Genomic DNA, 27,384 nt, shown 5'->3' on the forward strand with positions numbered 1-27,384 from the left:
ATCTGTGGAAGTGAAAAGGGCTGGAAGGGAATAAAAATGCATCCTCATCTCCACACATTGGACTGCACAGCAAGCCTTCAGTGCCACTAGTCTCCTGGCTCCATGTGAGGGTGGAGCTTATAAAGCTGTGGAGAATGTGGGCCACTGCCTTCTAGTGAGTTTCGCTGCAGAAACCCCAGGTTCCAAAGGGCCATTGTTTTGTCCAAATTCTACCACCACTGTAACCTGGGTTTTGAGTGGGGGCTCCTCCTGAAACTATAGAGGGCAGATCAGACCAGCCCAGAAATGCATCAGCTCTATGTTGACTGTGCATCTCACTGGTCACCTCTCTGAGCTGTTGCTTCACCCTCTGTCATCTCTGCATTCCTCCTGCTGTTGCCTATTGCTGGTCAGTGACCGAAATAAAGATATCTATCTATCTATCTATCCATCCTGCTGTTGCCTGGCAACAGGGACGCTGCATTCCTAGCATTTAAAGGGAGGGAACCACATGGGAGAAAGCCTGCTTCCCACTGAACCTTATGTCCCCCACGTGTCCATCCGCAGATAAGATGACAAGTCAGGCACAGCAGGAGAGATCTCCAGCAATTCAGGACTGCAGAGATATATCGACATACACATGAAGCCCCAGTAACACCAGAAGCAGAGCAACTCAGTTGTTTCCTAACAAACAGCACACATGCTAGGGGAGTGATACATATCACTTGCCAGAATTGAAATACCAATGTGCCGATCCCTTACATAAACCCACAGAAACCCTGACCATGTCCGGTCATATACAGAAAGAGATAACATCTAGCCCCACAAATCTGGTGTCTCTCTCTGTCCATTAGATTGCATTTCTTGTGCAACCTGCAACACATACTTTGGTGTGTTGTCCATCATTCAGGACCTTTACTTGCAATTAATATACAAAACATTTTGACAGCTTCCAGCAGGGGAAGGAGAGGGGGAGGGGGCCCACACGCATGCATAGATAGATAGATAGATAGATAGATAGATAGATAGATAGATAGACAGATTTAGATTTAGGTATCCAAATGTTCAGCCTGGCCAACCGACTTGGAGGTACCCCAGACTGGTGCGGTACCATGTGCGCTGGCAAAGGAAAGTTTACCACCAACATGTGGGTTAAAAGATAGCCCCTAGATTTTTAAAGTGGTTTTGTTCTATCTTTTGTACCAGTTTGTAGGGGAAGGGGGTCCAGTCCCTTCCCCCGGGGTGCAAGCATGCAGTCTTGGCCATGCCTCGTGAGTGGAACTGTCCAAAGGGGAAAAGGGACAAGCTTGAGAGCCTTGTGTGAAGATATAACATGCAACAGATGTTTATTCCCTTCTCCCAAGGACAGATCTCTCATAAGAGTGCCTGGCCATAGCGACACGCATGTAGTCTGGAGGGCTATTACCACCCAGCCCAGTTGCTAGATCCATGCAAACCTTAGGAAATGGTATCCCAGCAACATCTTTCCTGGTCCCAGTGAGTGCCGTGAAGCACCCCCTCTGACAGTCTGGTCTCCCTGCAACACATATCCATGTATTATTTTTGCCCCACATGGCCACTTGGCTTGTCAGGGATTTCTGAAATCCATGGGTGCCCTGCCCCACAGTGGCCAATTTGCATAAGCTGCAATGATGGCCCGTTTGGCTGTGGACATGGGATGCATCCCCGGTCTTTCCCATCTCTACCCATCCGCAAGTGTTTGGACACATGGAGCGGAGTGGACTGCTCGGAAGTCTGTAAGTGTTGAGTGGAAATGGGAAGGTCGGGAGTATGAGTTCTATTATTAACCAGAGATACTGGGAGCCCTATATCAGTGAGGGCCCTATAGTTGGATGGCCCACCTCATGAGAGTGTAGTCCAAGAGAGAACTGAAGCACACGGTACCTCTGCTTTTCCCCAGTGGTCTGGCCCTCTCATGAGAGGGTTAATCCCTGGCTGGCATGTGTCATAAGCTCACTCTACTGAAGAAGCTGACCAGAAATGTATGACGCTATAGCCAGTTGGAATTGTAGCTCAAGTTTCAGCTTTACTGATAAATGGTAAGCTTTAGTGATAAATGGTAAATTTTAACAGTCTCACCATGAATACAGAAACGAGGAGTGAAAACACCATAGACCCAGTACATATCTGATCAGGGGCGTAGCAAGGTGGGAGAGGGCCCAGAGACAAGATTTTAAAATGGGGCCCCCCCTCACTGAAGCTCAGCTCATGAAGTAAAGAAATCTTAAATGAGGCTGAAGAGTGGTAACAAAAAGCATAGTGATAGATAGATAGATAGATAGATAGATAGATAGATAGATAGATAGATAGATAGATAGATAGAACCTATGTGCCACAACAGAACATCATCTTAAATTATTTTTTAAAAGGTTTTGTAAATTGTGGACGCTGCAAGTCATTTAATGGTACTAGAGAAAGACATGCTGTTCTGGTAGCTCCAGGTCTCAACACTCACATCAATTTCAGAGGATGAATATACAGCTGAAGGAACCCCGGGCAGGTGGAGTCAGTCATGTGACTTGCCTCTGGAGGGGCCCCAAGGCAGTGGGCCCCCAGACAACTGTCTCCCCTTGCCCTATTATAGTTACGCCCCTGTATCTGGCTTTCCAGTAAAACTTCAGAAGCCCCAAGTTACAGAGTCACAAAGCTCAAAGCTCTCCGACCAAAGCTCAAAGCAGATTAGATGTGTTGTTTCCAGCAGTTTATTCAAGGCACAGGCTGCCAAATTTATAGTCAGCAGCCACGTGTACTTAATCAACACTCCACCCCCGCCAGCTGCCATAGATTCAATCCAGCTCCTGCTGCCTTCTTGTCAGTCGACTACTTCTCCGTAATTCCCTCACCTGCTGTTGACATCTTTCCCATCTGTTGATGTCTTTCCCACCTGCGTCCTCTAGGAGATAGTGGCCGTTCAATCTCTGGTTCAGATCCTGACCCTTCTTTCCAAAGATCCCCAGGCCCTGCTGGCCCCTCCTGCGACAAACACTCGCCCTGGCCTGTCTCCACTACCTCCCCATTCAAATCACAGGCCTGCTCCTCCTCAGGCACCTCCCCAATTTCTAGTAAGCCCCTCACTCCCCTCCAGTGTCCTCAGGTGGGGGCATGATAGCAAGCCGAGACAGAAGCAGGAGTGTGTTGGGGCTTCCTGGACGGCCTGGCCCAAGTTTAGCAGTCCAAGAGCATCCTTGGTCACAATGGACCAAATACTTTGCCTGCCCTCATATACATATTCCCTTCTAGGAAGTAATCATGATCCCTCCCTGGAGTAACAGAAAACTAGTGTCCCTCTCCATCCCCCAGTACCAGTAATTGTGCTTGTGTGAGACTGTATGGCTGCAGGGTTTTTGCAAGGGCAGTGGTGCAAGTGGTGTGAGGAAAGGGTTAAAATGTCCTTTCCCTGCCGAGGGTGGGGGATCAATGACAAAAAAGCATGCTGGGCACACCCCTTTGAAGATCGTGGCCAATGGCTGCCACTCTACTGACATCCTGAAGCCTTGCCCACAGTCTTGCAATGTGAGCAGTAAGGAGCTTGCTGGGATGCAGCCTCAGTGGACCAGGAAGAGGGAGGGATCCCTTTGCTCAGAAGCCAGAGGATGCAAAACCATGGCTGGATGACCATCTGCAGGATGATTTATGGGTTTACGAAATAACCCATAGAGGTTTCACACCATGTCCAAATGGGCCCCAATACTGTCTCAAATGTCTCTACATTCTATCTACAATCACATAACTTTTAAAAAAACACCAATCAATCAGTTTGGCCATTATTGCTATGTCAGAGGCTTTGGCATGCCATTCACACAAACACAGCAGTGTTGAGCCCTCCCAGTGTTTAGCCATTTGAACCCTTGCAATCGATAATGAGTTAAAAAGAATTCATATTCCAGGAGTTTTTATTCTGATAGTGAAAAGGCAAGCAGCTGGTTTGTACCCATAATTTGTGATCCAAAATATATTTTCTTGAATCAATGAGACTTCGGAGCAAATTTATTTGAAATTGGGGTATTAGCCATTGGAGGAAAATATGAGTCATTTCAAGCAGGGACTACTAAAAACCCCATAGCTTGACTAACCACATGCATGCTGAAAATAACTCCATTACCTATTCTGTAGTGACTCAGCTTTTGTGAAGAACCATTTATTCTTTCACTCTATGTATTAAAGTACGTGGCTTTTAATCTTTTACACACTCTGCATTAATGCAGTAACTACCAAATATGCAAAGAAAAAGGGGAGTAAACAGATACCTGTTTTCTTTTAACAGCAATTACCAAAGGCTTCTGTTGAATTTGCTTCAACAACTTCTGTTGAATTAGCTTCTGTTGGATTTGCTAGTTAAATTTGACATAAACGACTAGAGCCCTATTCAGACTTTAAGGTCATTCACATGACAATAATACTGGGGTCAGGGAGGGCTCAGGAGAAGGCAGGATCCTACCTACCTTCCCCACACACAGCTGTTGGTTGTCCAGAGCGTTGCCATGGCTTAAACACCCACCCAATTGGTGTTTTAGCGAGTGGCGCACCAATTCTCAGACTGGAGGAAGGACATGCAGCCTCTGGATATCCCATAATGAACTGTGTGAGCAGCATGGTACATTAGGGACACACTAGAGGACAGGACGCTCCTTCCCCCAAATGGGGCTGCAGGCAGTCTGTGCAGCCACACAACCAGGGACTGAGGTAAGAGCATGCACTTTTACCTCAGGAAAAGCCCTGAGGGGAAATCCAGGCTACCCGACAGGGCAGCATCCGGATCATGACCAATCCTGGAGCTCCACATGAGCAGCCCTACTTGGGTAGTGCTGTGCAAGCTCAAGTAGGGCTGCTCATGTGAACAGCCCCATTATGTTGTACAAGTATACAGGTATCTGTGCACAAGAATATGTTTTTGTGTTAATGACTGTTCATTTTAAAAGTGAATCCCTTCAAATGCATGGTAGAGATAGAATATATACTGCTGTACCTGAGTTCAACATAACATGTGAATAACTGCACCTGCATGCAGATCTGTACCCAAGTACAGTCATCGTTCGTCAACTGCGGGTTTCCCAATTGAGGTTTTGAGTATTTGCAACCGGGAAATTGTGGCAGGTCTTGCCAACCACGACTTGAGTATCCATGGTTTGGTGAGATTTTTTTGCAGTGGTGTTTCCCCCTCTCACACACACATGATTTTTGAAATCTCCTGGGTCAGGGGGTCATTTTTGGAGTCAAGGCCATTTGGGGAGGTTGGGAGTAATTTTCAGGGGTTCCCTTCACTCCTCGTACTGACTCCTGGTGATTTGGGGGGATTTGGAGGGATTCCCCCCACATTGTTCACTGTATTTCGCAGTCCTTTAAGGACTGCGACTCCCCTACTCCCGTTTGCCATTGATTTCAATTGATCTTCAACCGCGAATTTGCCAACCATGAGGTTTTCCCATAACGGAAACCTTGCGGTTGGTGAGGGATAACTGTACACTGTACACTCATTGTACAAGTGCAACACAAGGTCTAAACAGGGCATAGGGCTTTTTCCTTTTGAAAAGGGAAACACTCCAGTTTTTCAAGTCACAGAAATGGCTCATAGACCACATTATTCTGGTAGAATTAAAGCAAATGAGACCAAATAAGCCTATGCTGAATTTCTCTTCCACTTCAGCTATGTCACATATATTCTAGGTACAGCTTGAAGATAGATTTCTGTTCTTCGCTTTCTCCCAAGCTATTTCTATGACCAGGCACAAATGACCAGGCTCAAACAATCATACTTTGGAAACATTATACGAAGATACAGCTCCCTTGAGAAGTCTATAATGCCGGGGAAAGTTGAAGGAAAGAGAAGAGGAAGACCAGCAGCAAGGTGGATGGACTCGATTACGACAGCAATGACTGCACCACTGAGAGACCGTAAAGGCTAAGCTGAAGACAGATCAGCCTGGAGAGAATCTATCTATGTGGTCGCTAAGAGTCGACACCAGCTTGATGGCAATCAATCAATCAATTTCTGGGCTTCCTGCTAAGAATCAAGCCCAAGTGAAGCATGTTTTAGTTGAACTAATAGGAGACATTTAAGTACAAGTACATGCTTATTTATTTGTTGCATTTATATCCCATCTTTCTTCCATTATGAAACTAAGGCAGCATACATGGGGTTCCTAGGCAATCTTTTGCTTCAGTTAAGTGCCTGTTTCATGTGCTGAGACCATGTCCTTGGACCATGCTTAACATCCATGGGATTTAGAAATACTAGCCTGTCATGTACCTGGCCAATCACAATATATGTCTGGTGGGTTAAGTTTGGTTTGGTGAACTCCCCCCGTTCTGGGCTTTTGTGTGTGCAGAATTTCAAAAGAACACTGTCTAGAATAAAAGGCAAATAAAGTACATGGGGTTTTGTTATGTGCGGAAAAGAATCCACAATAAATGGGAAAACCTGCTTGGAAGAGGTCCAGGTAGATGTGGTCAATTCCATTATAGTTCACCCATGGGCTAATAATTCAGCTGAATGTCTCCTTTAGACATGTCCCTAAGAGTCAAAGTGTGACACTAAACAGGTCATTTGGGCTTCCATCCTTTATAAAATGAAAACAGCAGCCACAGGAAAGCCTAATCTGAAGTAGGACCATGATGTGCTGGGATGGAGTATTTAACCCTTCACATTGCAGTCCTGATGAAAATGCCCCCTCCCCAGCTGCTATTAGCCTAGGAGAGAAGCTCCCATGGGAGTCAACTGCAGCTTCTTGCAGGTCCAACAGCAGCTTTGAGGTGGGAGGATTACAGCGTTCACTGAGACTGCAGCACTAGAATAAAGGGTTAAATGTCCCTTTCCTACACACCATGATCCCAATCACCCCTCACCCCAGCAGCTGCTACTTTGATTTCAAAGAAAAGACAGAAGCTCAAATTATGTGTTTAAACATCACACATTATTCAACTTGGAGGTGACAGTGATTGGAGTCTTAGGTCACGAAGCTGAACCATGGACACACTGGGTAGTCTTTGAAAATTATTACTATTTATCATTGCTTCAAATAACACTTTTCAACAACAAAAACTGCTGAAAGCTTTTACAGAGCAAAAGAAAAGAGAATCATTAGCTCCCAGAATCAGTCTCCTGTCTATCAAATCTGAATTAACAGTACCTTATCTCAGGGGCTTGTAAGAATCACTGAGATGAGGCTATCTTCCCTGAATGGGGTGAGGGAGCTATGCAAGCAAAATAAACCAATTGATGACTCCTTTCTTTTACTTTTGGCAGCAAGAATAAAATGGCTTCAGATATAGACTGAGTTTTCCCTCTAGCAGACAGAAGATGCAACATACAACAGGAACAAAGGAGTTCTCCCTCCTGTTCTGTGGTCAATCACTATTTGAAGTACCTTTACTTCTGACTCATCCACCTCTATGGATGCTGGCACGAAATGCCAACTATTTGTCCAAGAAACCAGCTGTTTGCTGAATATAATTCATCACTATGAGATTAGATGCATAGCTTTACTTCTGATTAGCTTTCCCTCTATGGATGCTGACACACAGAACAGGTCTAGATCAGCAGTTTGTGCTCAAATCTGTCATTTCTAGAACTGACAGCTTCTGTACCACATAAAGAATAACACTGTTGTTAATTATGTTTTATTCATAATCTCGATAGTTGCATACACAGAAAAAATGTCCAGTAGGACTAGGATCTACTAGGTATGACATCATCCTCATCATCGATCTCCTTCCCTCCCTCCCTCCCTCCGTCCCCCAAGCCTAATGGAGACTTTTCTACCTCCTGTGCCAGTGCTGCAGCAAAAACCTGCATGATGTCATCAGGACCAACCAGTAAACACAAGCAGTCCTTGAAGCACAAGTTTGGAGCTCTTTTAATGAACCCATCCAGAAACTGCTGGTTCAGCTTGTTGCTTCCGGATGATACAGGATAAAATGAAAAAGAAGAAGATAAATCACAGGTGCCCAGCCTCAGACAAACTGATGAGAACTTCATGTACATTCCTAATTCATGCCTTTCAAGCTTCATGCTTCCCAATATCAAAATTTATCACAAAAGCAATTTTTGTACTGCTCTCTGTGGAAAAAAAACAGAATGGGGAATACTTCTAAAGATTTTTCCCCCTACAGCTTGATATGACAAACATGAGGAAGGCACCTGAAGACCAAAGCTGAAAAACATATGGATGGGGGAAATGTCTGTTTAAAATTCTCCCTTTTTTGCAAATTAATTACATTATTTAAAATATTTTAATTGTTTCGTTTTGTTAATTTTTGCTACTTCTTTAAATTGTAATTGTAAGCTATATTATGGATGGAAATTAATATGAATATAGTTATAAATATTAACATGAAAAAAACCCTATCTTCTTGGTGGGGAGAATAGAGCATTCTCTATAGTTTCTATAGTCCAGCAGCTGGTAGAGCAAAGTTGTTATAAGTCTGAACTACTAGCTTGAGTTCCCTCATTCAAATCTCATCTCAGCCCTCACCAGCTGGCCTTTGGAGCCAGTTTCAGCTTCACCCTTTCACCTGTCACATAAGAACAATAACACCGACCTACCTTAAAGAGTCATTGAAAGAATTCTCATGATAATGAATGTTCTTTGAATACTGAGCAAAGACCGTATATAAATTCCATCTTTATCTCAAAAGGGAATCCATTAATAAGAATAAGAATCAGTAGTAGCTCTGTTTATTCCACGTTTTCCTTCTCTTGCCATTGCCTTTCTATTATACCATCCCTGCCTAGAATGATCAATGACAAAGTGAATCCCATCCTCGCATCCTCCTGGTTTTTGTAAACCCTGTATCAGAATGCAACACATTCAACCATTACCACCACTACTATTTATATACCAGTTTCCAGCAAATTGACAAATAAGTGAGAACAAAAAAGTTCTCAAAGTGGTTCATACAAAAAAAAGAAAAGAAAAAATGGAAAATATGATTCCCTTTCCCCAAAGGGGCTCACAGTCTCAAAAGAAACTCAGAGGTGGACACCAGAAACAGCCAGTGGAAGGATGCTCTGCTTGGATTGAATAGAATCAGTTGCTCTCCCCTACTTAGTATAAAGAGAATCACTACTTGGTGCCTCTTTGCTCAGTTCTTAGGGACATGTTGGGTGAAGATGAGTTAACCAGCCACACCATCGTTGTTATTTCTTTACCAATCCCTGTATACAGGACTAGCCCAAGTCCCCAATGCTGCATTGGGTGGGATTTGGGGCATGAAAATGGAACAGAGGAAAGTGTTAACACCCGCTTCCCATACGGCATGCCTCCCAGACTGGATCAGGGAGGGACCCTGCAGCTAATTTTAAAAATAAAAGGTCAATTTCTACTTCAAGCCTGCCCTCTAAAGACGATGTGTAGTTTGGCCCTTATCTCTCCCATGGACATTGCATGAAGTGCCTGCCTTTCTCCTCTGCATCCCGCTTTTCCTTCAGGGGGGCTTAGCTAACCCCAGACCCCAACCTCAACCCTGTTGGCACACAGCACTTCACATATATATTCCCCTACTACTCATCCCTCCCTCTTGCACCCACCCATCTCCTCATCTTACCTGGCACTCTCCTCTGCTGAATTTTGAAGAGCCAAGTGAAGAGAGTGGAAGCAAAACCTCTTTGCTCTCTTCCCTTGGCTTTTCAAAATCCAGACACAGAAGACTGGAAGGAGGAAGTGAATTTGGGAGGATGGCAAGCTAGGTGAGGTGGCCCAAGGCAGCAGGCAGTGGAGGCGGCCAACTGCTGTCCTGTCAATCTGTCACCTGAGGCAACCACCACATCTGGCCTCATTAGTGGCCATACCTGCCCACTACTTTCACCTTTATTCCATTCAAATTATCAAGACAAGAAGCAGAAAACCATCCCTCCTGAGCTCTAACACAAAATCTCCGTTCCTTTTCCTATGCAAGTCTCTCTGCAAACTTTTTGTTGAAAGGCAGTATATAAATAGCTTAATAATATACAGTGCTAAGAACACACTACTTTTTAAAAAACAAGCAAAAGAGAGAAAGCATTATCAAAGTGTCTGCATAAAATGAATGTGTAATAATAATTAGCTAAAACAAAGCACTCCTAAGCTCACATTTAGCAGTGGCCCTGGATATTTATTTATTTATTTGATTTATATACCACCCTTCCAAAATGGCTCAGGGCGGTTTACAGTTAAAACAAACCACTAAAACAGTAAAGAGCTAAAACAAATTAAAAACAATATAACAACTAACAATTTAAAAACATTTTAAAACAACAATTAAACCATTACAGTAATTAAAACCCCTGAAATCGGGTTTTAAATTTTAAAATAAACCAGATTTTAAAACCCCCAAAATTTAGGATGCTGAGTAAGCTTGGGTGAAGAGATGGGTTTTCAGGTGTTTTTTAAAAATTGCCAGAGATGGGGAGGATCGTATCTCAGCAGGGAGTGCATTCCACAATCTCGGGGCAGTGACCGAGAAGGCCCGTCTCTGTGTAGCCACCAAACAAAAAGTCGGCGTAACTGGAAACGGATCTCCTCAGATTACCTCAATGGGAGGTGAGGCTTATAATGAAGAAGACGCTCTCTTAGATACCCAGGGCCTAAGCCGTTTAGGGCTTTGTAAGTTATAACTAGCACTTTGTATTTCGTCCGGAAACCTATTGGCAGCCAGTGTAACTCCCTCAGTAAAGGAGTAACATGGTCTCTCCGAGATGACCCAGAGACCAACCTGGCTGCCGCATTCTGAACCAGCTGAAGTTTCCGGACTACATACAAAGCCAGCCCCACGCAGAGTGCATTACAAAAGTCCAGTCTGGAGGTTACCAACAGATGTACTACAATTTTGAGGTCAATGATCTTGAGGAACAGGCCCAGCTGGCATATCAGCCGGAGCTGATAGAAAGCACCCCTGGCCACCGCCTCAACCTGAGAAACCAGGGAGAGGTGTGAATCCAGAAGTACTCCCAGACTGCGAACCTGTTCCTTTTGGGGAAGTGTGACCCCCATCTAGAACAGGTAGATCAAAATCATCTCTGGAGTTCTGACCCCGCCCAATAAATACCTCAGTCTTATCTGGATTCAGCTTCAGCTTATTCCCCCGCATCCAGCCCATTACTGCTTCTAGGCAGGCATTTAGGGAGGATATGCAAACTCCTGAAGAAGTTGACATGGAGAAGTAGATCTGGGTGTCATCAGCGTACTGGTAACACCCAGCTCTAAATCCCTTGATGATCTCTCCCAGTGGTTTCATGTAGATGTTTAAAAGCACTGGAGAAAGTACGGAGCCTTGAGGGATGCCATACTTAAGCTCAGATCTCGAAGGGCAACAGTCTCCAATTGACACCATCTGGAATCTATCTGAGAGGTAGGAGCGGAACCACTGTAAAACAGTGCCTCCCACCCCCAACACTCTCAGACATTCCAGAAGGATACTATGGTCAATAGTATCGAAAGCCGCCAAGAGATCCAAAAGGACCAACAGAGTTATCAATGATCCTTGAAAACTAATGTGAACCATTACATTGTTCCACACTACTCTCTCAAACGGTGGGAAGTTCCAGGGCAGAGCTACCTCAGTTTTGGCATCCTGTAAAGGAAAGATCAGTGATGGCTTTGGATACCTCTGTAATATTTGGTTTGTTTACAACTATTCAAGCTGAACTTCAGGTGGAGGCAAGCATCATGCATTCCCGCCAGGCAGCAAGTCCACTATATTATTCCAGAGTCCCAGAGCTCCATAAGGCACTTCTAGCTTTCAGCTTCTCTCATGCATATCCAGTCTGTGTGTCCCTCACCCAGAAACTGCAAATTGCAGTCCTTTTACACCTTCACCTCATGTCAGCTTCTCCCCTCAGTCTGGGGGCAGCCCTTCCACCACTGATGACTCCCCGCCTTTCAGGGAGATATGCTGGATATATTCCATTTAAAAAGGCTCAGCATTAAGGAATGTTTGCTTTTTTGTGAAATTAAGATTATGAGTAGGCATTTCCTTAGGACAAAACCATAATGATAGGCCAGTCTAATAGGGAGGTGAGAGCTGCTTCGAGGGTTTGGTTTGATGGTTCTGGGGTTTGTGGTCAAACCAACCCCCCCCCCGGTTCCGTCCGTACCGGGACCGACCCCCCCCCCCGTTCGCATTTTTTTTTAAAAAAAACACCTGTTAAAATTGTCTTTTTAATCTCTAGCCCCTTCAGGAGGCTTCCTAAAAGCCATGGGGAGGGGGTCCACTAAGGTTCAACCCTCCACCCGCCGGCCTTGGTAACCACCACCGCGGCCTGTTTTAGAGCTTATCCCGGCCCATTTGGGTCTCTGTATTTTTGCGTGGTGGCCATTTTGACTGCTGTCGCACATGTGCAAATGGCCTCTGAGAGGCCTGGCATGGCTCAGGGCCTCGCAGGGGCCATTTGCACATGCACAGCAGTCATTACTTTTAAAAAAAATTAAAAATGGCCACCGTGCATGAGCTAATGGCCTCTGTGAGGCCCTGGGCCTTGCCAGGCCTTGCAGAAACCATTTGTGCATGCACGGCAGTGGTCAAAATGGCCACCATGCAAAAATGCAGAGGCTGAAATAAGCTCTTAAAAAGGCTGTAGGGGTGATGATGGGGGCTGGCGGGGGAGGGGGAACCTTCTTGGACCCCTGTGGCCCACAGGAAGCCCCCCGAAGGGGCTAAAGGTAAAAAAAATCCCCCCAAAACTTCACAACCACTCCAAGACTGGACCGGGGGGATTCTAAGGGTAGCCAGACCAAACTGGGCCAGCTGGTTCCGTGCACATCCCTACCATCTAACAGCAACCAGGCATCAATCTTTCAAAAATACAGGGAGTTGAACTTGGATCTGGGAAATCTATATCAAACTATCATAAAGTGGTATTGCTCTCTAGGGACTGTTGCTCTTCAGACTGCAGACAGAGGATCCAAAGTCTGAATGTTTCCCCACATCCAAAGTCCTCCCTGTACAGAGAAAGCTAGGAAGGTTTCTTGGAGGAAACCAAGCATGTTTTATCAGTCTGTCTAGGGTGGACAGGTTGCAGCTTAGTGAACCTACCTTAACCCTTAACAGCACCAATTCCATGAGAAGGGTTCCTGCCAGTGCACCTCCCACCTTGTTCCTTCCCAGGACTCATTGCTGCTCACTCTCTTCTTCTTTGGAGCAGAATTAAAGTCTTGCTTGCTTCAGCAGATAAGGGAGGAGAGACTTCACAAAATCTGCCATAAGGTACAATGTTAGCACATGTGATAGAGCACTTCCTGCCAGCATGACATCTGAAGCTGTCGCCAAGGTATGAAGTTGGCTTGAAGAAATCAGTATATCTCGGAAATGCAGTGCAGGATCTGGACTTGGGCAGCTTCAAACATCAAACCCACTGGAAGTGCGCACTTATGCATCCTGACTTTTTACCTATAGGATACTGGCTTACTGGCTTGTGGTGTATCACAGTGAAGCTGCCTTTAGCAAGGAAAAGGGCATGAATTGTAGCAGCAGCAACTTCTCCAGTTGCATCAGTGCTATTAAGCGAAAAGGTAAGTTCCTCAAGCTGGAGTCAGGCAACCCTATTTGTGGCATGCTTGCTTTCTGAAGGCAGGGACTCTCTTTAAAATTATGTCATTAAAAAAACCTACTTGCATGGGAGAGCACTTTGCAGATGTAAAACCCTTTGCAGAGACTTTGAAAACATTCAGAATTTCGCAAAAACCTTTGCAAACAGATTGTATGAATGTTAACTAATAGTAATAGTACTACCAGTAGAAATCTCACAGTCAAAATCTGGCTCCATGCTATGTGGTCAGAATTTCTCAGGTCAGTATGCCCCAGAATGCAGGGACCTGAGGCTGAGTGTCTTTGCTCCCTTAAGCTCTGGCCTCCTACCAGCCCTTGTTAACAAGAAATAGGCGGCAGGCAGACTGGTTCATAGTTCCTGCTTAGAGCTCCTTGGCAAGCTCTCTGATTCTTTGTCCTTGCTCTGCTTGGAGTCTCCACGAATGACTTTGTTCCTTTCCTCTGTGCCTGTAGCTTTTCCTGTGATCTAGCAGGGTCAACCATGTCCCAGTGTGCCCCCGACACATGCTTCCCCCAGTCATCAATGGGGAAACATTTGTCTGGAGAATGTGAATCCAGGATTTTAGGAATACAGTCACAGTTTCCTCGCAATCATTTTTCCATGATCGTGGCAACACATCTTCAGCTACCTCCAGCACAATAGCTGCCCCACTATTTATGGAAGACCCATAGGTTACATGCCCTGTTTTCCCATGTAAATATGAATAAAGGAGTAAAAATGAGCCTGATGACCCTTTTTAAACAGGGAAAAAGCTGCTTCTGAAGGGAGCAAGAAGTGGTGAAGAGAAGCTTACTACAATTGTGGTTGCTAAAGATGAAGAAAATCATTTGCTGTTGTCTTTCCGCTGGGATACTTTTATTTTATTAGATGTCTATGCTGCCTAATAAAAAATATCTCATGCAATCTAACCAATGAAAACAATTAAAAACAAATCAAGAACCAACTCCAAACCTTGGCTAAAACAAAGATAAGCATTTTAAGGCCTTCTTGGAGGGTGTCAAAGATGTTAAAACTTGTATTTTTGCAGGAAGCGCATTTCTAAGCTCAGGAGCAGCCAAAGAGAAGTCTCAACCCTGAGTCACCATCAGATGAGCTAGCAGCAACTGTAGGCAGACCTCTCCAGATCACCTTAATAGGCGGTGGGCATCATTCAAAGGGAAGTGTTCTCTTAGGTAACTCAGTCCTAAGCTCTTCAGGGCATTAATCACCAGCACTCTGTATTTTGCCCAGAAACATATCAATATGCACCCAATGCAACTTTTGTCAGTCACCTCACACCCACAGGCCTTTGCTTACCATAGATTTCTGGGAACATGAGGAAAATGGTATGGGTGACTGTAGTCTATGAAGGCTTATGCTACAATTTGTTAGTCCTTTAGACAGCACTGGACCCTTTATAAGCTTTTCCCTGATGTTTTATTCATATTTACACTTTATGTTGGGAAGGGCTACAACTCAATGGAAAAGCACATACTTCACATGTAAAAGGGGCCCAGGTTCAATCACAGGTATCTTGGAGGACCTCTAATGGAGATTAGCTTTTAAAAAGTAACAGAATGTGTTTCTGATACCTGTCTGTTATTTCAATTTATCCAATTGATCCAAAAAGCATAGCTGATTGGGGGTGGGGGGAGACCACCACATTTTAAAAAGAAATGTATAATGGCTGAGATTTAGGAAGGCACACAGCATGTATGGCCTTAATACATGATGCACACACATGTGCATGTGTGCACACACACAGAGGCTCCTGAGAGTCATTTCACACATTACATAGCCGCATATTAGGGATGTGCAAACCGTTCGAATTCGAACCACTTCGGTTCGAAGGTTCGAACTCGGACCAAGCAGGGCATTGCATTGGCAATGCTGGTCTGAGTTTGAACCGATCGAGCCAGGTTCAGTTCCAGCCTGTTTGAAGGTTCTAGAGGCCATTTTAGATGTTTTCCTCCATTTTGTGTGACTTGTGTTCCTTGATTTCATTGGCTGAGCTCTTGCTTCCCTGATTGGCCAGATGAGTCTGGCTCTCTGGCTCTGCAATGTGCCAGTCCTTGAGAACTGGTACCCTATTGGCCGGGGGGAGGGCAAAGGTGGGGGCTCCCAAAGGAGGGAGTTTCAAATCCTATTTAAAGCCAAGCCTCTGGCCTAGCAACATAACCAGGGGTGTAGCAAGGTTCCAGTAGGCCCAGAGACAAGATTTTAAAATGCACCCCCCCCACACTGAAGCTCAGCTCATGAAGCAAAGAAATCTAAAATGAGGCTGAATAGTGGTAACAAAAGGCATAGAAATTATATATATATATAATTATATATTATAATTTTTTTATATAACACCTATTTGCCACAATAGAACATTATCTTAAATTATTTTTAAAAGGTTTTGTAAATTGTGGATAATGCAAGTCATTTAATGGTACTAGAGAAAGACATAGCTGGAAAGCTTTTCATTCTGCCCTACCCCCACCCCGGCTGTACATGCCTGCCCGCCTGTGCTGTCCCAGCCTGCCACTGGTCTGGAATTCCTTCTTTTTTCTCCTGACCAGTGTGGGGGCAGAAGATGACCAGGACAACGAGGGGGTAAGTGATTATGTTCTTTTGGTGCCCCCTTTGTCCCCTTTAGTGCTCCTTAAATAGGGCCTCCTTTCGTGTTTGGATGTGGGGAGGTATATTTTCTGTGTTTTTTCTTTACAAGTTGTTTCTTGTTTTTACAGGTTGTTTCTTGTTTTTACAGGTTCTCCCTTAGTTGCCCCCCTCCCATTGTGTATTTTATTACATTATTTTTTATTTTATTGTATTGTAGAGGGTGGAGTGGGTGGGTAGGCTTGTTTTAAAAGGGGTTTTCTTTAAATAGGGTTTCTTTTTTTTAAAAAAAAGGTTCCCTCCAATAGTTGTTTTTTTAAAGGTTCCCCAATAGGCTTTTTTTAAAAATAAAAAAAAGTTTCCCCCCACAAATAGGTTTTTAAAAAAATCCCCCTCCATTTTAATTTTATTTTTTTTACATTTTCCCAATTTTTTTAAAAAGCCACAGGGTCTTCGGGAATGTCTGAGCACATTTTATTTTATTTTATTTTATTTTATTTTATTTTATTTATTTAACATTTATATCCTGCTCTTCCCCCAGGAGCCCAGAGTTGTGTACTACATACCTGAGTTTCTCCTCACAACAACCCTATGAAGTAGGTTAGGCTGAGAGAGAAGTGACTGGCCCAGAGTCACCCAGCTAGTATCATGGCTGAATGGGGATTTGAACTCGGGTCTCCCCAGTCCTAGTCCAGCACTCTAACCACTACACCACACTGGCTCCATGTGGCGAGAAAAGCTCACAGTAGGATGGCAGGCAGAGGTGGGAGGGGTCCCCAAGCTGGTGCAGGAGGCCGGGGTGGGGGGCAGAGAAGACACCATCCTGGGGTCCCAGAGGTCCCCACTGGTGAATTCTTTGGCCCAGGTGAGGTGGTGGCGTGAAGGCTCTCTTAGCCGGAGGAGTCTGCTGCCACCAAGCCAGATCCTGGACCAGTGGCGGGTCCATTGTCTGCACCAAGCTGGTGCCCGGTGCAGAGCCTGGCGGTGCAGGGGGTTCTCCTGCCAGGGAAACTTTTTCCGTGGTGGGGTGGAGGGGAGGGGTTTGACAGCTGGCAGTGCAGCCAGATTTTCCCTCCCTCTTCTGGCCCTTCCAACGCCCCTCTCGCCACTCAGTGGGGCCCCCCTGATGATGCCCAGGTCGTGGCGGAGTCCAGTGCTGGGTCCTCCCAGTCTGGCTCAGAGGGGGAAGGGTCTGCTGCTGAAGTGGAGGGGCAGCCCCTCCTCTAGTGAAGCCGGGCCCTTGTTCTTCTGCGAAGGGTGTAAGGGGGTGGGTGACGGCAGTGGGCAAGCACCAGCAGCCCCTCTAGGTTCGCCATCACCCAAGAAGCCCAAGATTGTGCCCAGGGTGCCTGAGGCCACCCAGAGCAGTGATGTTTGGCGGCATTTTGAGGTCCCTCAAGATGCCCCAACTGCTGCTCACTGTGTCCACCGCAGGACACAGGTCAGTCAGGGCAAGGATGCTAAGCATCTGGGGACAACCTTCATGTTGCAACACATGCAATGGTGTCACCCAGATCTCCTTGACTCCACGGCAGTGCTAGTGTAACTCATGTGCCTGCGACTAGCGCTGTCAAGGGCAGTGCACCAGCTTCCATGAAGCAAGGCACGCTTGCCAGTCAAGCGGTAAACACAGTCGTCAGGCAAGAAGTGCCCTGGTCACGTGGACCCACATCTCCTCACCCGCCTCATAGGGGAGATGATGGCCACTGACAACCAGCTTTTTCAGGTGGTCGAGAATTCCAGCTTCCGCTGGATACTCCAGCTGCTAGTGCCCAACTACACCATCCACTCAAGAACCACATTCAGCTGGAACGTGGTCCCCTCCTTGTACAGGCGTTGCAGGGAGCTTGTGTCAGCCATGCTGCATGCAGCACCGGCTGGCACCAGCGTGCATTTCACCACTGATCTGTGGAACAGTATGAGTGGGATGCATGCTGCTTTCCTGGCCCTGACCACCCACTGGTGTGGCCTGGAGAGAGGGGGGACCTCCAGTGCTGCCTCAGGCTCCAGCGCATCCCACACTGAATTTCAGCACAGGTGGGCTGTCTTGCATGTGGAGACCTTGGATGTCAAACACACCAAGGAGGTGGTGGCAGCCGTATTTGTCTGCCAAACTGAGGAGTTGATAGGTGGTTGCCACCCCTCTCCTGGGGCTTCATTGTGACAGACAATGGCTCCAACGTCATGGCAACGGTAGAGTCAGTTTTGGAGTGTGTGAACATCCGCTGCATGGCACACATGCTCCACCTGACTGTAAGGGACGCCTTTGGCCTCAAGGAGGCAAAGACGTCCAAGAAAAATGGCCACCCCATGGTAGGTGCTGTTGCTGCTACGCTGCGCTTGTGGAGAAGTCCCACAAGATTACAGCCAACTTCCACCAGAGTGAGAAGTCCAGGCACCTGCTTTGCAAGCAGAAGTGTGTCCACGGGCTTCCACAACATCTCATCCCCATGGATGTAGATACCCAGTGGAACTCCACCTTCCTCTTGTTCCAGCACCTGCTGGAGCAGGAGGTGGCCCTTGATGACCTGGTGAGGAACGGGTCCTTGGGCATGTGCGACCTATCCAATGCAGAGTGGAAGCTCATGTCCAAGATGGTGTCGCCACTCGAGCCCTTCCTGTTTGCCACAAAGAGCTTGTGTGGCGACACCACTCCTCTGAGCCAGGCCTTGCCCGTGGCTCTCTTCCTAGAGAAGCTGATGGGTGAACTCCAGACTTCGCTGACCATGCCAGAGGGGCATGCTTTGGCTGGAAGGCTGAGTTGTCAACAGGCTGGTCAATGAGTTGGGTGACAGGGAGGAGTATGTCCTGGCTTGTCTCTGTAACCCGACCATAAAGGGCAATGTCGTTTGAGCCGATGACTTGCCAAGGTGGCGGGACCTCCTGGTTGATAGAGTTAGGGAAGAGGAGGTCACTAGGACTGGCAGAGACCAGGAGGGTGGTGATGGTGTGTCCCACCAGCGTGCGCGACCCACACCCAGCAGCAGCAGTGCGGGCGCTGACCCTTCAGCTCCCACCCTTCTTCCCAGTCTGGCAGCGCGGCATCCCAGGCAGCAGCACCAACACAACAGGCAGTTCTTCCCACTAAATCAGCCCAAAGGTTTAAGCGGATGTGCCTTGGTGCCTTGCCCGGTTTGCAGGAGGCTCGGCCTACTAGGCCCACCAGTGCTGCGCAATGTGTTGCCCAGTACTTGGAGGAGCCTGTGGACGAAGACCCCGAGATGGACTGCGTGCAGTTCTGGGCAACCAACTGCCAAGTCTGGCTGGACCAACCAGCGGCCAGAGCGAGAGGGTGTTTTCACATGCTGCCGATGTGGTAACACCTGCTCGGTCCCGATTGGACCCTGGCTTGGTCAAGCAGCTGGTTTTCCTCAAGGTTAATCTCCCCCTGCTGGGCTACCCCGAGCTGGAAGTTGAGCTGGGTGAGTGATTGGCCCATGGTTGACCCATGGTACCGGTCACCTGCCCGGCAGCAGCTTCCGCTCATCCCTACTCTCCCTGCTTCCTCTTTCAGCCATGCCAAGTCACAGCATGCCCACTAGTGCTGTGACTTGAAAACTGGATACACCCCCCCCCCCCCGGCGTAACCTGATGCTGAACTAGCTCCTGGTTCCAACTGACCACATCACTCGGGGGCCTGTGGGCACACACAGACTCTAGGCAGTTTGTGCCAGTGTGGCACTGTGTAGATGATGTATAACTATTTTGAAGTGTGTTTTGTTGCTTGTTGTTGTACATAGTTGACTTGCAGGGAGAGGGCAGCGGGATTGCCAAAATGCATATTTGTAAATATTTCAGTGTGTGTAAATATGTGTGTGTGTAGATAGAAGTGTTGTGTGTGCATATGTGTGTGTGAGTGTGTGTGTGCGTGGAGGTTTCTTCTGTTGTGTGTGGGTGGTCGATATTATCAGTAGTAGAGGTTTTTCCTTTCCTTTCTGTAGATAGTGTTTTTGGTCTGGTTTGTGTTGAAAGATAGTTGGTGGTGGTGTAAATATTACTGTACAGCTGCTGTATAGATGGATTTGTATATATACTTGTGTAATGTGTATATATGTATTTGTGAATTGTTTTTATTGTGTGCCCCCGCTTCCCTCTCGTATGGTTCTGCTCACACACACACACACACACACACACACACACACACACACACAAATATATATATAGACCAGAAAAACTACTCTGATAGAGATAGACTTGTTAAAAGGACAGTAACTGAAAAAATTCCTGGGGCTGGGGGACCATGAACCCCACCAGCTTGGGGCTGCCTGGGGGGAGTTGTGGTAAAACTCACTATGCCCCCCAGGCCCACTTTGGCATGCCCTGGAACCTCCCAAAGGGGGGGGGATGGGGCTGTCTTAAATCCCCATTATTTCCTATGGGAAGAATGCAAAAATGGGAAAAATCTTCAAAAATTCATTAAAAATCACAGAAGTGTCTGATTGCTTTGGGGTTTGGTGGGTCGTTGGCATCCCTGGGTGCCTACTACCCACCCAGGTTTTGTGCCCCTAGATGCTCTACATAGGGAGTAATGGGCTGGTTTGGGTCCCCATTATACGCTATGAAGAACCTTTTCAGAACGGTTCGAATCAGGTTCAAATTCAAACCAAACCGGGGGGAAGGGTTCAAGCAAAACCAAAACCAAACCTACCCACCCTGGTTTGGAGCTGGTTCGAATTCGAACCAAAAAGGCCAAGCCGGTTTTGTGCACATCCCTACTGCATATCTGTTTTTGCCATGGAGTTCACACTTGACAGGGAGTGGCAACCTATCTCGATGCTCCAATTATTAGACCTGTGTGATGTAAGAGTTTACAAATATACTTCTTGACAATTGCACTTTATGTGAATATATGTACTACACCTAAAAAAACCTAGGTGTACAAGTAATGTACTTGTACTAAGGTGGCCTTAGACAGTTGGTATTGTTCATATGGTCTTCTAAAGAAGCTGTCAAACTTCAGTGCTCTTTACAGTCAAAGAGATTTAGAGAACATGGATCAGATTAGGCCCCATTCAAAACCCAGACCAAAGAGGACAGTTTCCAGATTCTTTGTTATAGAATGCTGCATTATACACATATACCAAAAAATCCTTTTCTTCCTATGCTTTTCCAGTATCTCATGCAGATGGTTGCAAAGTGTTTACAGCAATGAAAAGAATGAGTGGAGGGCAGAATAATATATGTATATTCGTATGTGTCTCAGCAACAAAATGTTCTGCAGCTTTTGTGGCAATATGTAGGCGTAGCCTCTTATAAGCTGAGTGGCTTGTTGGGGAGAGAGAAAACCACACAAAAGGCATAGGCAGTTTCCTCACATACCTGGCATGTTTATAAACCCAGTGCATAAAGATCTGTGATGAGGATACATGTCTCTGCTAGATGCATGGAGGTGTCTGTGTGTGTGTGTGTGTGTGTGTGTGTGAAAAGAATAGCCTTTTCCCTGCCTAAAAAAAATTACAGCACTGTGTCTGTGACAGACTTTACATAGTGAAACAAGCCAATGTATTTAAGCCCGTATATATTCAGAAATTCAACCAACAATTTTCAGAAGGATTTCCTTTATTCTTTATAACTTTAATGAAGGCAAGGGCTGAGAATATTTAGGTGTCTTTGTTTTATTACTGCAATTCTGACAGGTGATCTAGGTAAGCCAAGGTTATTAGTTCTGTGGAAACTCCTGTAGCTGAAATGACTGGGCTTAAGTGAGAGTCTCCACACCTCAAGTACTTATTCAGAATGCAGCCATCACAATGAACTTCCACAATGGCACCCCATGGCTGTGACATCATGCCCAAGAAAAGCCACAACATTGTACAGTAGAATGGAATGAAAAAAACACATGCAAAAAATCACCTGCATATGAAATACCCATTCCCCTCCATGTGTATGGAGAGGTGAGAAAAGCAATGTGCCTTACCTTTTGACTGCAAACAAGTCAAACCAGAGGAGTATATCACGACACGTTAGAAAGAAAAGGCTGGAGAATCTGCAAAATGAGTCCCCACCACCCAAAAAAGAGTAATTAATATATTGGATACTTCTGTACCCCCCAAACCCTAAATAATCTACAAATTCCACCCCCAACTGCATGCAAAATGAACAAGGAGAAAACCACAAACACAACGATCCCATGTAATACAGACATTTGCACACCCTATGCCTTATATTCACAGCTTGAATCCATCCATTTGCTCATTCTGTACCTAATTTACAGCAGGAAGGGCTCCTGAACATCAACATACTGCAGATTTTTAAAAAGGCATTCAAAGAAAGCTGACGGTTTGAAACAAAGGAAAAAATCATTACCAGCTCCCGTGCTGCAATACCACAACAGCATATCCTTAAATAACTGCAGCACAACCATTCTCCCAAAGCATTAGTATCCGTGAGCTTGCTGCCTATCTCCAGACAGACACAGTCTGCCAGCCACCAGCTTGTAGCTTCTGTATGTGTGTCGGGGAAGAGGAAAACTGCAAATTAGATAAAGTCCCCGCAGTGGTGAAAAGGAAAAGAGGCCGAGTGGGAGACACAGAGGGAGCTCGCCGGCCACAGAATTTTCCAGAATGACGGCAAGGCAGCCAGCTCCGCCATCATTTACTTACAATAGGATGCTGCACTTGCCTCCGCTCAAGCAGTCTGTCAAAAGGGTTCCTGGTATCAGATGCCTGACAGGCATTTTAATTGCAACCAACCAAAATGTGCCCTCAGGAATCAGGCCTCTAATCCCAGGAATATCATCAACTGGTTTCTTTTTGTGTCACTGCCAAATGCACACATAGACAACAAAACCCTGTAAATTTAATGTAAGTTTATGAATCCCAATCCCAAAGATGTTTTCTGTACAGTATTATGTACTGCTGAAAAGCACACCTCTTAGAGCTGTGCATACTAGACAGCATATATTTTCCCTTTTTATTTTCCTAGGTAAGTTTGGAAATAAGTATAACTGATTGTAACAGAAGATATACCGTATGAGACAATCGTTTAGGCATTATTATGGCTAGGAAAAAGGTCATTCCACAGGTAAAGGTTGCAACGGAATTTCTGTCATAACCTAAATGTCATTGCCACAGTCCCAGCCAAATAGACTAGATTAGCCACTTACCCTCCAGTGGAGACTGAACAAAGGAAGACTGACTGACATCCAGACTAACGCAGCATTCATGCTAATAACACTGTGTTGGTCCTAGCAGGGAGGGGTGATATTTGTTGACTCTCCTTCACCCTGAAGCCCACTGTGCCTTCTGAAAAAATGTGTCTAAGAGCTGTGTAACCTTCAGGCCAGGGACATACTTTGGTAGGCACAGTGGGCTTCAGAGCAAAGGGAAGATTGACTGAAATCACCCCTAGTACCAGCACGACATTAGTCTGAATATCAGCCATTGTACCCAAGCAGATAAAAATAACTTAGCTGACTGACAGTTTCAAAGCTTTAAATGTCCCAGTGAACTAGGGGTGTCCAAGCCGGCTCAAAGTTGAGCCAGATTAAACTCAAACTGGCTTGGCTCGAAGGTTCGACCTTGAACCCGACTCGGGCCTGGTTTGAAGCCCCTAGCGTGAGTTTAAAAGTTTTTTAAATTGTTACTCACAGCAACAGTGGCGGGGAGGGAGACGGTGGCTCCACTGACTCCCGCTGGCCTCCTCCCAAGTGTCCAGGGCCCGATTTGTGCTAGTTTGTGCCGGTTCTGACCTTCTTTGACCTGGGTCATGCAAATGGCCAGTACATATGCATGGAGGTCAAACAAATGGTCCCCACGCTTGTGCAGAGACCCGAAATGGGCCAAAGAAGGCCTGAACTGTCATGAATTGGGTCCTGGCCACTCAGGGGGAGGCTAGCAGGGGTCAGGAGAGCCACTGTAAGTAACAATTTTTAACACTTTTTCACGTGTGGTAGGTGCTTTGAACCAGGCCTGAACCGGTTCGAATTCAAACTGAGCCAGTGGCCTGGTTCTGGGGGCGGGGTCAAGACCAAGCCAGTCCAGTCTGGGTTGGATTTGAATCAAACTGGAAAACCCAGTTTTGTGCACACCCCTACAATGAAACACTTGGGATTATGTTTGTGTATACAGCTCAGGTTAGCCAAATATTTTTGATTTTTTCCCCCCTTTTAAGTGGAGAGGAAGACAAAGGGCAATGGATGCTTGCATCACCTGTCTTTCAGAATTAGACCCCATGAAGCTGTGTCTACTGAGGCTCAAAAATGCAGACAAATAACTGTCAACTTATGGCAACACGTTTAGGAATAGTATTTTCTGATATGTTTCTGCTAGGCATCCCAGCACTTTCCTCCCTTTAGGAAGTCAAGAGGAAAAAATTGGGACAGCTAACCTCCAATTAGTCAGCATTCCATAGACCCTTTTTTGAGAATATGTCCCAATGAACTCAGAAGGGTTTATTCTGGAATGAAAATGCACCGCACCGCAAAAGTGTTTTCTCAAGTGAGGCAGAAACTAAATATTCCAACATAGACACAGCTGTCGCTGTGTCTGGTTGCCTCCTCCTATTCCCTAACTTCTAATACTCAGTGTCAGGAACTGGGTAAGTTGTCTTTCCTACTTGCACTCTATATCACTGGCTTGTCACAAGGAAATGCACAATATCAACAAATCAGGAGATGAAGCTAAGTTGTAGCAGATGCTATGGAGCAAAAGAGGGAACTAAACCAATGGCTACCTCTATTTTAGAAGCAAAAGTGCTAAACATAGATATATCTAATATAAAGCTGCCTTGGCCTCACTGACTGACTGATTGACTGATATGAAATTTCCAGACCAAACCACAACAGATAGAAACATATCATATTTACAGGTCGGTTCCAGACCTTGCACAGCCTACCACAAAAACCCCCAAACCCAGAAAAATGCATTACTTTCCCAAAAACACCAAGAAAAGCTCTCCCATTGGAAAGCATGGGGAATGAGGCCTGATCGAACTAGGAAAAGACTAGAGTCACACCAAGATAAGAAGTTATGATGCTTGCAAACTCCAACCCCTCACTGACTCACTCACAGACTAACATGAAACTCCCAGACCAAACCACAAAAAGACAGAAACATGCCATTTTTGCATGTAGGTTCAAGACCTTGCCAAGGCCACGAAAACATCAAAAACCATGGAAAAACATATTAATGCCTCCTGAAAATGTGGGGAAACTCACTCATTGAGCATGGGTCATGAAACTTCATAGAGTTAGAAAAAGTCTAGAATCGCAGTGACATAAGTTGTTCATCCATTCATTCATTTCATTTATTTACGGTCAACGACCAAATAAGCACTACAGCAAAAAACAATACAGTAACATAAGTAAAAATTTAAAAACCGGTTTGCAGTCACCTTATTTTACATGCCTCCAGACAAAAACAAGCAATCCTATGGGTGACTTCTTCATGCTTATCTTCCAAAAAATAAACAATAAAATGTTCCTCAGACCAATAGAAGTGTTTCTTTTTATAGGGATCGATCTGAATAGCAATAGCAATAGCACTTACATTTATATACCGCTCTATAGCCAGAGCTCTCTAAGCAGTTTACAATGATTTTAGCATATTGCCCCCAACATTCTGGGTACTCATTTTACCGACCTCGGAAGGATGGAAGGCTGAGTCAACCTTGAGCCCCTGGTCAGGATCGAACTTGTAACCTTCTGGTTACAGGGCGACAGTTTTACCACTGTGCCACCAGGGGCTCTTAGAATGAACAATATCATAAAAAGAGCAGTTAAACAAAATATGTGTTAATGTTTCCACCTCAGCAGTTCCACATGGCCACAAACGTTCCTCCAAGGGGGTCCCTCAAAATCCATCCTCCAAAACAGCTGAAGGGAGGACATTAAAACGGGCTTGAGAAAAGACCCTCCTCAGCCTTGGTGTAGGCAAGTGTGTAAGGTATGCAGCTGGCCTCGGGTAATTTGAGAAGCCAAGATAATAATATCTAGAAGAAATCAGGCTAAGGTCACTCTGCTTTTCTCTATCTCTTATCCCCTGTGTAATGATTTTTTTTTTTTTGCCTGATCATAATTTAACGATCATATATATTGCTCTGAGAGACCCCAATTACCCAGGGTGTCATATATATTCCTCCCCCAAGTAGAACAGAAATCATCCACCAAAGTTAGTGAGCCTAACCTTTGGGGGCAGCTGTTAAGTTTAAGCCAATATAAAACCGCTTGCAGCCGGGCCTGGGCAATTAATCTAATAATACCTGTTTCCAAATGCAAAGCTGCATTTGGGATGCAGCTGGGAAGTTGGAAGATGTCCCGTAAGAACCTTGACTGAACAACTTCAAGAGATTTTAAGTTCCCAGATTAAAAAATCTGGGCACCATACAGCATCTGAGCCTGAAGTTTCACCTGATATACCCTTAGCACTGCCGGGATGTTCTGAGCACCTTTAGAGTTTTTTGTGTTGTGTTTTGTTTTAATTTATAGCTGCAATAGATCTTTGAGGATTTGCAGTCACAAACTCACAATGTGGTCTCCAGGAATTCCTCAAATGGAATATGAGGCCCAGATACTTATATGTTTTGACTTGCTGAAGGCTCCTACCATTAATTGACCATTTATAAGATCTCCTACGCTTACTGAAAACCATTATATATATATATTTAAAATATTGATGGACAACGCCTCCTCTTCACAGTACTTCGCAAGGGCTTAAGTTGTTAATATGCTTACAAACTGCAAGCCATTTTACTAGTATACAAGAGAACCTCTGTGGGGGAATCAGGCGGGTAAAGGCTCAACACCATGGGGATTGAGTGGCTGCCCTCCGCGAAAACCAAGCTGCGGGGCTTGCAACCCCGAGCAGCCCTGACCTTAAGGGCTGCTCTGCCCAACCCAACTGAACCTGGCCGCTCGGGGTGAATAGCAAGATGACACTGGAAAACATCGGCATTACTCGGGACATCAGAGGTGTCTTGTGAGAGCCCGGGGAGGTCTTGTGAGACTTCAGTCTGAGATCTTGGCCGGACCCGGGAACTTGTAAGATTTGCTCCATTTGTTGGGGAGTATTTAGAGGCCAGCCTGCTGATGACGAGTGGCTAGATCCTGAGGAAAGCTCACCCTGGTAAGAGCTCTTTGACTTGGTCTGAGGCACAGGGCGTCATCCTTCCCCTGAGGGTATTGTGGAGTGAACAAGTCCTCACGGGGTATAAGAGCACCCCTCCCACAACCACTCTGAGGCCAAACTGAGCCAGTCTAGACTCCACCAACCCTCTCATGTAGCCATGAGGAGCATAACAACCCCATTATCCATGGGGGTTCCATGCTGGTGTGTGTGTGTGTG

At 45.7% G+C, this 27,384-nt stretch overlaps 1 protein-coding gene across 22 annotated transcripts in view; it reads right to left on the reverse strand.

Annotated features, from left to right (window-relative positions):
* The window catches only part of LOC128339466 (microtubule-associated protein 2-like), a 416,732-nt gene that overhangs the window by 226,137 nt on the left and 163,211 nt on the right, over positions 1 to 27,384 (reverse strand). For 19 of the 22 annotated variants that reach the window (XM_053283447.1, XM_053283445.1, XM_053283446.1 and 16 more), the window contains one exon: positions 22,020 to 22,088. The exons of 1 other annotated variant lie outside the window; for it this stretch is intronic. The gene's annotated coding sequence lies outside the window, so the exon portion shown is untranslated. Of the gene's footprint in view, positions 1 to 22,019; positions 22,089 to 22,408; positions 22,655 to 27,384 lie in introns of those variants that run through there. 2 more of the 22 variants (XM_053283453.1, XM_053283448.1) reach the window with 1 other exon arrangement.

This window comes from Hemicordylus capensis, chromosome 1 (genome assembly GCF_027244095.1).
Source record: "Hemicordylus capensis ecotype Gifberg chromosome 1, rHemCap1.1.pri, whole genome shotgun sequence".
Taxonomy (NCBI): Eukaryota; Metazoa; Chordata; class Lepidosauria; order Squamata; family Cordylidae; genus Hemicordylus; species Hemicordylus capensis.